This window comes from Zootoca vivipara, chromosome 11 (genome assembly GCF_965207765.1).
Source record: "Zootoca vivipara chromosome 11, rZooViv2.hap1.1, whole genome shotgun sequence".
Classification (NCBI taxonomy): domain Eukaryota; kingdom Metazoa; phylum Chordata; class Lepidosauria; order Squamata; family Lacertidae; genus Zootoca; species Zootoca vivipara.
In genome coordinates, this window is record NC_142594.1 from 16,870,251 (window position 1) to 16,883,297 (window position 13,047).

Genomic DNA, 13,047 nt, shown 5'->3' on the forward strand with positions numbered 1-13,047 from the left:
TCTGACTATTCATACAAACCATGCATTTAAAGCACGTTTAAAGTACACAGCTTCACCCTAGAAATCCTGGCAAACTGTTATTTACCCTTCACAGAGCGACAATTCGCAGCATCCTTAATAAAGTGCAGTTGCCAGCATTCTTTGGGGGAAAGTAATATGCTTTAAATTAATGGTGTGTGCACAGCCTATAAAGCAACTATAATAAATGGATAAAACAAATCACAACTAACACTACTGTTTACAGGGAAGTTGGGCAACTAAAAAGTCATGCTTCATTTCCAAAAGACAGGATAACAGGTGCATCTTTGGTAACCAATAAAAAGGTGTAAAGTTTGGGTTCCAGACACACTCCTATGGGGAGAGAATTCCACAGTTTGGGGCTGCCACAGAGAAGACACACTAAAACAAGACTTGGAACAGAGAATCTGAGAGTTGAAATTCTCAGGAATCTTGACAGGCTCTCAGGAGTTGACTGGCTAGGGGTTTGTTTGTTTTAACAGTTTTTATTTATACTTTTCACATTTTATTTATACATTTCATTAGTTTTACAACCAATTTAACATTTCAAAATTTGACTTCCTTCCCCCTCTTTCTGCAGTTTCTTAAATTTATCTTTTAATACCTTCTGCATATCCAAATTCATATAATTTTCTCATTTAATTATTTACTTTAAATATATACTCTTATGAAACTGCAGGTTATTACAATAATCCTGCTAATGTTTTTATCTGTTTGCAATTTATCTGTAAATATTCAATAAACCATTTCTATCCTTCTATAAAAAGTTTGTTATCTTGATTTCTTATTCTTCCGGTAAGTTGCGCCATTTCTGCATATTCCATAAGTTTTTGTATCCATTCTTCCTTTGCTGGGACATCTGCTTCTTTCCACTTTTGGGCAAGTAGCATTCTTTCTGCTGTAGTAGCATACATAAAACAATTTGTATATAATTTAGGTTGTTCTGTCCCTATAATTCCCAAAAGAAAAGCTTCTGTTGTTTTTTTAAAAACAAAGTTATTTTGAACATCCTTTTCAATTCATTGTATATCATTTCCCAGTAAGCTTTAACCTTACTACAAGACCACCACATATGATAAAAAGAACCTTCTTTCTCTTTACATTTCCAACACTTGTTTGACTTAGATTTATACATTTCTGCCAGTTTGCTCGGTGTTAGATACCAATGATATAGGAGTTGACTGGCTATGGTAATTGGAAGTTAGCTTGCCTCTCACTTGTCTTAATATCTGAAGACAAAATGTGGTGCTCTTCTAGCAGATTTTAGGATGTTGCCCTGGGTTCCACCAGTGGCTGTTTCCCTCCCTGGCCCATAAATGCAGGACACCTATGCAGAGGGCTAATTCACACAGGTGATAGATAAAGCAGTCAACTACTGCCGGACTATACCACTTCAGTCCACAGCAGGCATTCAACTAAGTTTTACTCAGAATAAACCCATTGAAATGAATGAACAATGCAAAATTAGGTCCATTAATTTCAATGGGCGTATTCCGAGTAAACCTTAGCTGGACACCACCCAATGAAAACTCAGTAGAACCAATAAAACCATTGGAACCAGCAATTAAAATAAGATAACTGACATGCTGAAAGGCGTGGGCAAAAAGTAAGGTCTTTGCTTGGGATCTAAAAACAGATCTGGAAGCCGGAGAGCCTCTTTGGGGTGGGAATTTCATATCTAGGGCACCACAATCAAGAGGTCCAACTCCGAGGGCCTTCTGGTGGTTCCCTCACTGCAAGAAGTGAGGTTACAGGGAACCAGGCAGAGGGCCTTCTCGGTAGTGGCACCCGCCCTGTGGAACACCCTCCCATCAGATATCAAGGAAATAAACAACTATCTGACTTTTAGAAGTCATCTGAAGGCAGCCCTGTTTAGGGAAGTTTTTAATGTTTGATGTTTTACCGTGTTTTTAATATTCTGTTGGGAGCCACCCAGAGTGGCTGGGGAAACCCAGCCAGATGGGCGGGGTATAAATAAATTACTACTACTACTACTACTACTACTACTACTACTACTACTACTACTACTGCTGATGTAGCACCTCTAGGGCAGAGGTCAATGGCTTATGTTTGCTGCCACTGTAGTACTCTCAATCTATGGACTTTGCAAAAGATGCTATTTTGTACCAGTTCATTCATCCCTGCCAGACAGTACATTGCACAATTCTGCACAAATAACGATGCAGAGAAAGATAGCAATGAAAAAGACTGGAACACTTTTGTGTGTATGTATGTGTGTGTGTGTGTGTGTGTGTGTGTGTGTGTGTGTGTATATATATATATATATATATATATATATATATATATATATATATATAAATACACACATAGCTTCCTGCCCTCCTTTATCGTTTTCACTTTTTTGATGTTGAATTTTATTAAGTCACCTGTGGCTTTTTACAATTTTAAAGAGCTGAACTGCTTCTTCTCAGCCAGCCAGCCAACCTTGGCCTTTATACATATCATTAAATTTTTTCAAATGTAAATATCAACATCAAATGATTAATTCTCCTCGTTGGAAAGGCTGGAAACGGCGGGGCTGCCGATTAATGCACGCCAAAACATTGCCATTGACTGCTTGAATGCCACCCTATCAGCACATAATGCCCTAGAAGCAAGGCTTCAGATGAAAACAAATTGGATTGATGGAAATCCATTGCCACTGTATATGACATCCAAATCATCTGGCAAATGTCTATTTTCCTTCTGTTGTTCACCAAGCAAGAAAAGATTGGCTGCGGCCATTGATGCACTCTCATTATAAAACCTTTTGTTCAGCTACGCAAATCCTTCCAAGAACACGGAGGCAACTTTGCACAAAATAAACTGGTTCCCGGTACATAAATCATGGCCTCTAAAAGCAAGAGAGTCGCAGCATTGCAGAAATCCCCATTTTCCCCACCCAAAAAAATACAGGACTGTAAAAGGCTGCTGTATATCAGGTTAGGGTGTTTGTCAATCTAGCCCAGTATTGTCCATTTGGAAATTCTCCAAGACCTTAGGCATTTTCATTGTCTGTTGCTTCAACCTTTTAATTGGAGGTGCCAGGAATTGAACATGGGGCTTTATGAACGCAAAGCATGTGATCTACTACTGAGCTATGGCCTTATTAAAAAAAACCAACAACAATCAGCAGAACTGTGGAGAGTATATATTTCTGTCATATGGAGAAGAGAGGGGACGGTGCACTTTTGATCACTGGTGAGTTTTGTTGTCCTCACATTAGAAGCCTTATGTATACATACTGTGTGACTCTGGGGAAGGAAGTTGTCATGCACAGATCACACACACACACTCCTAATTTGTTTCTCGAATTTTGGGCTGCTTCAGAAGTCCTGTTTTTTTTAATAGGATAAGCTTTGTAGAAAATACAGAGCCTTTATTTAACTTAACATTTTAACCTTGGCATCATGTTTTTTGCAATGTCCTCAGGGTTTTAAAACATATGTATGCAATCTTAAAGGCAGAGGGCCTTCTCAGTAGTGGCACCCACTCTGTAAAACGCCCTCCCATCAAATGTGAAGGAGATAAGTAACTACCGGTATATAATCTTTAGAAGACATCTGAAGGCAGCTCTGTATAGGCAAGCTTTTAATGTGAAATGTTTTATTATGTTTTTATATATATTGGAAGCTGCCCAGAGTGGCCGGGGCAACCCAGTCAGATGGGCAGCGTACAAATTTATTATTATTATTATGATTTATTATTATTATTATTATTATTATTATTATTATTATTATTATTAAACATCACAGTTGCAGTCTGTATCATGTACCTCTAACCTGTAATGTGAAAAGCAGCCCTCTACTTTGGAAGAAAAATAGCAATAAACAAAACGGAGGGGGGGAATTATTGCATTGTGCAGGTTTTCAAACATAAAAGGGGGGGAAGCATTACAAAATATGTGTATATTATATCAAAATCAGGTTTTGTCACTCTGAAATGTTTCACTTTGATTTTTGGAACATTTGGGAGTTGATCCAGCCAGTGCCTTTGTGTGTCGCTGAATATGTGAAGTCTTCTGTATGTGGGAGGAGAGGATTATGTGAGGCACTGCAGCAAGCCACTAACTAAAATGTAATGTTACAAAGCTATATTTTCGTTTTGAAATGAGCATGTTGTCAAAAGCTGTACATTGCCATAGAAGGTCTTTGTTAGGTATGGAAATCTACAGAATCCCTTCAAATTAGGCTAGAGAATGCATAATTTATCACTTTATGAGACAATTTCCTGATTGCTCCTTACAGACTTTTTTTTTTTTATAAAGGATCTTCAGTAATAATCTATTACTGAACAGGGATATGATGGATCCTGTCTTGGCAATTTAGGCTGAATGATACTGTACAAGACTTTATGGCAGGAATACAACCTGCTAATAGATTTTCTATGCACATGACTGATGCCATGTAATTGGTGGAAGTGGACCACAAAACCATTGGTTTAATGTAGACCAGTGTTATAGATGTTTTAATAAAAGTAGAAATCAGAATTTAGAACTGGAAATGAGACTGGGGCGTGGTGTGTGTGTGTGTTGATATACAGTATAGGGATGGGGAATAAATTTGCTTGGTTCGCATTTTAATGCAAACTTACCAAATCTGCACTTTCTGAACCCAATATGCAACTATCCTTCAAAATTCACACTTGACTGAATTTTGTGATGCAGTTCTTCAACAAAAAGGCATACAAAAAAGCATATAACAGGTGAAAGTGTGCGCACAAAAATGCATGCATTAGTGAAAAATGCTGGTTAAATTGTGTACGTTAGGCAAAATTGAGCATCTAAAGAGAAATTCGAACAAAAAATGCACTCAGACTTCTGTGCAGACTAACCCTCCTCCGATAAACTGGTGTGGAAATGGGGGCAAATAGGCGAGGAACTGGGAGAAATCAAAACTTGACAGTTTCACCCATCCCTTTTGATTTCCAAAGTTAACTTTGCAAAATGCAATACATTTTGTAACTTGTTGGAGTAATTTGGGATGAACGGATCTCTGTTTCTAAGCCTTAAAATGGGATGTTGGGTGGCTGCTTTGTTTAATCCCAATGAGCCAAATTAGGGTGTGCGTTATAGTCCAGCACTACAAAAGAATGGAGCATCATAAGCTCCCCAATCTTTTTATTAGCAAGTGATGGGGAAGGACTGTCAAGCAGTCTACTTGCCAAGGCAGGGAGCCCTCCGAGGGAAGGTGACAATTGCAGATGTTGCCAAGAGAGTGGGCCCTTCAGCGGGCCCAAGTCCAAAAAAGAGCTTAGAAAGCAACTCTACCTTGAAGGCACTGCAGATTGGAGCTGCGTTTTCAAATGAAACTCACAGAGACCAGCTGTGAAAGGTCCAGCCATATTGCTGACTTCCTCTTGCCAGCTTTGGTACAGCTGTTCTGCAATTCACTTCTTGGCTGCCTTTTGATAATCAGTTTCTAACACCTGCTGTCACTCATTCATGCTTCATGCTAGATGATGAGCCTACATCAGACCTCTTAGCTGGGATGGCTCCGTTCAGGGTTTGGTCAGCCAGATGTGCCTTCTCGTGTACAAGTTTTCAATTTTTTCATTTTCCAGTGCATGCTGACAATGATCGGTCTGCATTGCGCTGGGGGCTTTTTGTGTGTGTATACGAGGCTGTTCCTTTAGTGTTTTGAAAATGTTTTTTTTTTGTATTTCTACATATCTCTGGCTTCCACTGAATATATTTCTTTTTAAAAAAAATTATATTTTATTAAGTTTCAACATTTTAAACATCAAAATTTTGTCATTTCTCTTTATTTTGGTTGACTTCCCACCCCATTTTCTGTTAATAAATTTATTTATTTATTTGGTTTTTCAAATTAAAAATTTACAGTCACAAACATACAGCATAAAAGCAAGATTCCAAAGAATCTCCTGGACTTCCCTCCTCCAGGAGGAGGAGCGTATGTGGGGTGGGTCGATTGCCCAGAGTTGTTGTGCTTTTTGGGGGAGGATTGCACAGAGTTTTTAGTCCCCCCCCCGTAATTTTTGTACACAGTAAGGATCCTGCGATCTACCAGGTTCAGCTGGGGATCTACCGATAGATTGCAATCTACTGGTTGGACATTCCTGTTTTATAGTTATCCAAATTATTTCACATCTCCATTACTGTATATACAAAATTAAATTACAAGTGTTATTCTAATCCTACTAACGATTTTAACTGTTTACAATGGTTTTTAAGGAAAATTATAAATCCCCCCCCCATTCCTTATTAAAATGTTGGTCTTCCTGATTTCTGATTCTTCCGGTCATTTTACCATTTTGGCATAATCCATCAATTTAATCTGCCATTCTTCTCTGGTCGGGAATTTGTCCTGTTTCCATCTCTGGGCACACAGCTGAGGTCGCATACATAAATAGTCTTTTCTGCTCCATTGGGCTTTCGGCACCTAGAATTCCTAAAAGAAATTTCCACCCGCTTCCCACAGAGTTGTTGCTTCTCCCCTCGTTTTGCACCCTATCTTCTATCTATTAAATCATAACCACAATATTGCAACCTAATTACTTCTGGTGCTCACAGCTCAAATCCTGCTCACAAGTTCATCATACTATAATATTTCCTTACGTAATCTGAAAAAGGCATCCATTTCTCCACAAAACACTCATTAGATTCTCTTTATTTTGCCAGGGCTGGATCTACCAGGGGTCAGCAAACTTTTTCAGCAGGGGGCCGGTCCACTGTCCCTCAGACCTTGTGGGGAGCTGGACTATATTTTGGGGAAAAATATACCGTATGAACTAATTCCTATGCCCCACAAATAACCCAGAGATGCATTTTAAATAAAAACACACATTCTACTCATGTAAAAACACCAGGCAGGCCCCACAAATAACCCAGAGATGCATTTTAAATAAAAGAAGAGAAGAAGAGAAGAGTTTTGGATTTGATATCCCGCTTTATCACTACCCGAAGGAGTCTCAAAGCGGCTAACAATCTCCTTTACCCTCCTCCCCCACAACAGACACCCTGTGAGGTGGGTGGGGCTGAGAGACTTCAAAGAAGTGTGACTAGCCCAAGGTCACCCAGCAGCTGCATGTGGAGGAGCGGAGACGCGAACCCGGTTCCCCAGATTACGAGTCTACCGCTCTTAACCACTACACCACACTGGCTCTCATTCTAGTCATGTAAGCACACATTCTACTCATGTAAAAACACGCTGATTCCTGGACCGTCCACGGGCCGGTTTTAGAAGGCGATTGGACCGGATCCGGCCCCCAGGCCTTAGTTTGCATACCCATGATTCTAGACATATCCAAAAAGCATTTAAGAAAAAAGCACCGTGAACCTCATAGGGGAAATCACGCTGGCGAAAGACGGGACTCCACAGCGCCATCTGGTGTCACAGTGTTAAAACGCATATAAAATGCTTTTTCTTTACTAATGTAGCTGAGTCCCAGTTCTGCGTAGCCCATTATCTTACTTACCCATTCTTCTTTGGTGGGAGCTTCTTGTTCCTTCCATGTCCACTGAATATATTTCTCTTGTTTATTCATTGACCTTGCTTTGGTTACTCACGCTCACTGCCTGAGTTCACTCTTAGAGCAAGTGACACTGCCATTGCTAAATTCTTCGAAAATTCAGCCCTGTCAATAAATGCTCTGTACTTTTCAGCACAACCAGAATCAGAGTAGGTTTGAAAATCGTTATAGATATTAGTGATCTCTGCTATCAAATCTTACAATCATTCAGGGTATGGAGTATTACAGGAGAGACCTGGATTCAGATATCTGGTCAGCTTTGATGGCCTCTAGCAAGCCACTACCCTACCTCACAGGACTGTTGTGAGCATGGAATAAGATCGTTAGTCCCTAATATGTCACCCCTAGCAACTTGGAAAAAAAGGTAAATGGACAGTGGAAAGAGCAAAAAAAAAATGCACTGGCTGAACGATGCATATGATAGTTGCTGAAGACAAAGGGCACCAAGAAATAATATATACCGGTACCAGATTTTAGTCTTTAATCAAGACACTAATAAATCTGGCAGCGTTGCCAGGGACACAGGCCAGTAAGCCTGAACTGCAAATGAATACAGATGCCTTTTTTGTTATTGAAATTGCTAGCCTCGTTTTTTTTTTTTTTGCTTCCTTTTCAGAAAACAAAAGGGGAGACTGTCAACCCTCTAACATTTGCATGTGCTTTTGGACAGAGGAAAGCTGCAAACACGAGCCTTGGCGTTTCCTGAATTAATGACATCCCTGGCCATGCAGCTTCTGCAAGTCACTCCTTCCTGAAATGTCAAGTTGCTGCAGGGGCATTTATTGCCAAACGAATCTGAATAGAAGATGTTGGAGAAAAGGTAACAGAAATACGGAACTCTGAGACAAATAAACTGCTGTTGGGGAAGAAAAGTAATTTGTTGAATGGACTGTTCAGACAAGACGGTATACATAAGATGTAGAATTCAATATTCGAGATACTACAAGAAAAGGAAAGGTTATATAAACAAGAGCATTAAAGTCACCATTGGTGCTGTGTGTAGTGACATTTAGTTGCATTTGCATTTGGCCACCATTGATGTCCCAGTAAGTCTCTCTAAGCCACCAATGGTTTGCTGGGGTAGTTGTCTTCCTCCACTCAAACTGCATAGGGCAGCCATTTTAAAACCTGGCTTTCAACAGCACTGTGACACAGGGAAATTTAGAGATGAACCCGTTTCTGCTTGGAGAGAAAAGGCTGTATCTGCTCAACTTGTGATCAGTATGAGATGCTCAGGGCCGTCTTAAGGGTATCCAGCGCTGTGGTGCAAAATCCCTCCGGCGCCCCCACGCTTGCTAGGCACTGTTGGAATGGCGGCTAGCAAGCCTGCTGTTGCGAGGGGGCTTGGTGGGAACAGCAGACCAAAAGAAGCTCTTTCAGGTGCTGCTCCCGCCACGTCCCCTCGCCTGGGCGGGCTTGCTAGGTGCCATTGGAATGGCGGCTAGCAAGCCTACTGTTGCGAGGAGAAGTGGCGGGAACAGCGCACCAAAAGGAGTCCTTTTGGGTGCTGCTCACATCACTCCCCTCACCTGGGTGGGCTTGCTAGGTGCCGTTGGAATGGCGGCTAGCAAGCCTGCTGTTGCAAGGGGACATGGCGGGAACAGCACACCGAAAGGAGCCCTTTCGGGCGCTGCTCCCACCGTCCCGACCATGAGCAGCGCACGGGGCTGCTGGGCACCCCAGCACCGCGCCACTAAGCCAAATTGAAAGGATGGCCCTGGAGATGCTATTAGCGTCCGCTTTGGCTGGTAATAAAGTTTTGTGCCAACCCACCAGCTGCTACACTGAGCAGTCATTCCCACCAGGGAGAGATGAGGACCACCCACCCCATCTCTCAACTTCTTCCCCTGAAGTGTGTGTTTTACTGGCTTTTGAGGTCCAGGTTGCATTCACAACAAGCTCCCTTAATGCAGACGCTTCTCAGACTTTAGCCACACTCAGTTTACTAGGAGGTGGAGGGTAAAGTCAGCGCGAAAAGAATAGGCGAAATAACTCCAGCAGCAATGAGTCAGCAGCAGGCATTTGAAAGTAGAATAACTATGGATGAGAAGAACACTTCTTGATCTTGCAGACCAATATTTCAGCTCTCAATGATATCTGCAAATTGCATGCCCAAAAATGTTTGGCCACACCTGATTACAGTGTGCTGAACCCAACTTCCATCTTAAAAAGAGCAAAGGAAGCAGTAATGACTAATGAGCTAAACCAAAATATCAGTATCCAAGTGCCAGCCATGGATTTATGGAACTAACCATAATTGGTTTTATTGAACAAGGGAATGGTCCTCCTGGTAAATGAGCCTCTAAATTGATTGGTTATTTCTAGCAGTTAACAGAATTGATTGGCTACTCTAGAGCAAAGTATTTCTCTAGCTGGAATGATGGGTAGAGAGGAAAGTGAGTACAGTGGTACCTTGAGTTACAAACACTTCAGGTTACAAACTCTGCTAACCAGGAAGAGTTACCTCGAGTTGAGAACTTTGCCCCAGGATGAGAACGGAAATCGTGTGCTGGTGGCGCAGCGGCAGCAGCAGGAGGCCCCATTAGCAAAAGCATGCCTCTAGTTAAGAACAGTTTCAGGTTAAGAACGGACCTCCGGAACGAATTAAGTTCGTAAATAGAGGTACCACTGTATAAGAATTCTGAATATCAGAGAATAAAAATAGTAGCCTTTTCACCACCATTATGTCACTGGATATTTTTCCCATTATAAACTAACTGATTAGTTTTAAATGCCACTTTGTTGAAAGTTTTATTTATAGTAATGGGCAGTGGCCAAATCTCAACGAATGGAAAGAAATGATGCATTTTGATATTATTAATGGTGTATACAAATAAAACATGAGCTAAAAGCAATATTGTGTGTTGTAGTCTGAAATATCGTGTTAAGGAAATTAACAGTCCACACACTTTTTTTCTCTGAATGTGGCTATAAATCCGCTCCACTTCCCAGTGGGGAGCAGTTGCAGTGGACCACGTGGCCACCCACTCCCCTCCGGGGGCGGTGACGTTGTTCCGTGCTGCCCGGGGATCCCAGCCACATCATCCATCGTCCAGCCAATCGGCTGGCTGGGGGGGGGGCATGGCCGGGACCAGTTTAAACAGAGGCGCGAGCCGAGAGGCTTCCTCTTGGCTCGCATTTTCAATCTCCCACCCTCCCTCCCTAGTTGCAGGTTTAGCCTGTAATGGCCTTGCTATGGACCTTGGTTGGTCGCCGTCGAGGGGCCTGGTAGGAATTTTTCCACTTGGCAAATTGGCTCGGGCCATTTGGTTTCGCCTACCTCGTAGCAATCGTCACAACTTTGTAAGGTTTTGCGGCTAGGCATTGGGTGACCTTCTGATGGGGGAGGGGAGGCCTGGCCATCACCTGCCCCTCCATGCTTAGGTGTATTCCGTTAAAGGAATCCGGGGGTGTGGATCTTGTCCAAAGCCCGGGGTGGGGGCTAGGGCAATGCCACGACCCTTCCGGGAACCCAGGGGGGAGCTCGAGTTGGTTTGCATCGACGGGGCTCCTCCTACTAGTGGTTTACCCTACCAGACTTCCGGCGCAGTGGGCAGGAGTCAGATATAGCCTGGTCTACTCAATGCCTAAGCCAATACTGCTCACATTCTGTAACCAATAAAGTTGTGGCCTAAATTTGCCCAATAACATTAACCTTATATCATGTGTCCTAGTGTTCCTAGTGTTTTTATTCCTCCTTGAGGGGGTGGTTACGGGGTCTCGACACGCAATTTACAAAACAATGGTAAGACAGCATATCACCCCAGTATTTTATTTAAATATGAATTACTTCACCCAACCTGCTGGAAATGCTAGCTAAAGGTAAAGGGTAAAGGGACCCCTGACCATTAGGTCCAGTCGTGACCGACTCTGGGGTTGTGCGCTCATCTCGCATTATTGGCCGAGGGAGCCGGCGTATAGCTTCCAGGTCATGTGGCCAGCATGACAAAGCCGCTTCTGGCAAACCAGAGCAGCACATGGAAACGCCATTTACCTTCCCGCTGTAGTGGTTCCTATTTATCTACTTGCATTTTGACGTGCTTTCGAACTGCTAGGTTGGCAGGAGCTGGGACCAAGCACGGGAGCTCACCCCATCACAGGGATTCGAACCGCCGACCTTCTGATCAGCAAGCCCTAGGCTCAGTGGTTTAACTGTGGTAGGAATGTGAAGAAGTGGCCCAGTCCAGGAAGAGCTATACCACATAATACCCTGTTTCTCATATTTTAAGACATACCCATAAAATAAGCCATAGCAGGATTTTTAAGCATTCAAGGAATATAAGCCATACCCCGAAAATAAGACATAGTGATAGGCGCAGCAGCAATGCCGGCCGCGGCAGGAGGAGGAAAAAATAAGACATCCCTTGAAATTAAGCCATAGTGTGTTTTTTTGCGGAAAAAATAAATATAAGACGTGTCTTATAATATGAGAAACACGGTAGTACTGAACATGTGACTTTATTTAAAGAGAACTGTTGTGGAGGTGATTTGTTTCACTGATGGAGGACACAGTATGACTAAAACAGGAAAGGCAGTGTTCCTATCAAAGTTTTTAGTGTGATGTTGAACACGAAATGGGAGTTGGAAAAACATTTGTGCAGTTAGATAACTGACAATGTGCTGTTGAAAAAAGTGTGTGTGTGTGCGTGTGCGTGTGTGCGTGTGTTATAGATATATTAGGTATATGCTGCTATTAAACACTTAAATGACAATGTTAGGGACAGCATGCTCACAAATTATGAGTGTAGAATGCACTAAATCTCCATACTCATGGCTGTTTTTGTTCAACCAGAGCTCACTGTTCATACTTAAAGAAACTACCCAAACCATATCAAAACACCTTCTTTTGGGCCAGAAATGCCTCTTCTTCACTTTCATCTTAGGGCAGGTAATACTTCATCATATTCTTGTACAAACCCTTAAAATACTCCTGGTATTGCACCTGTTAGCCACAGAACTGAGGCAGATTCATAAATGATGTATAGTGGAGAAGAACTGGTGACTTTTATGAAGAAACTGCCACCGAGAAATGGTATAATCAAGGAGCAAAGTACCTTTGTGTTTGTTCAGCTTGGGTTTTTTTAGAATGAGATGTTTGATGGGGAAATTGTGCAGTTGGAAAATCTTATTTTTAAAAAATCCAGGTTCCAACAAGTAGTAACAAAATATATAGATTCCAAATAATAACAAAAAAACTTAAATCAATAACAGAATGTAAATCCATCTAGCACAGAAACCCATGCTTCTCAGAAAGGGTAATGAAACCTGCAAATTTCATCCAATTCTGTCAAAATGTTTTTTTGTTTTATGTTACAGCCATTTCCCCATGAGGACACATATGAAGCCTTGGCAATTCCCAAGCCTAGATCAGGATATACAGGTGAAACACGGAAAATTTGAATATCGTTGAAAAGTGCATTTATTTCAGTAATGCAACTTATTATTTTTAATTTTTCCAAATGCTTTCTTTTGGAAATTCCACAGCAATAAAACAAATAGTTACAACAATGCAAAATTAAACAAAATTAAACAATGTTA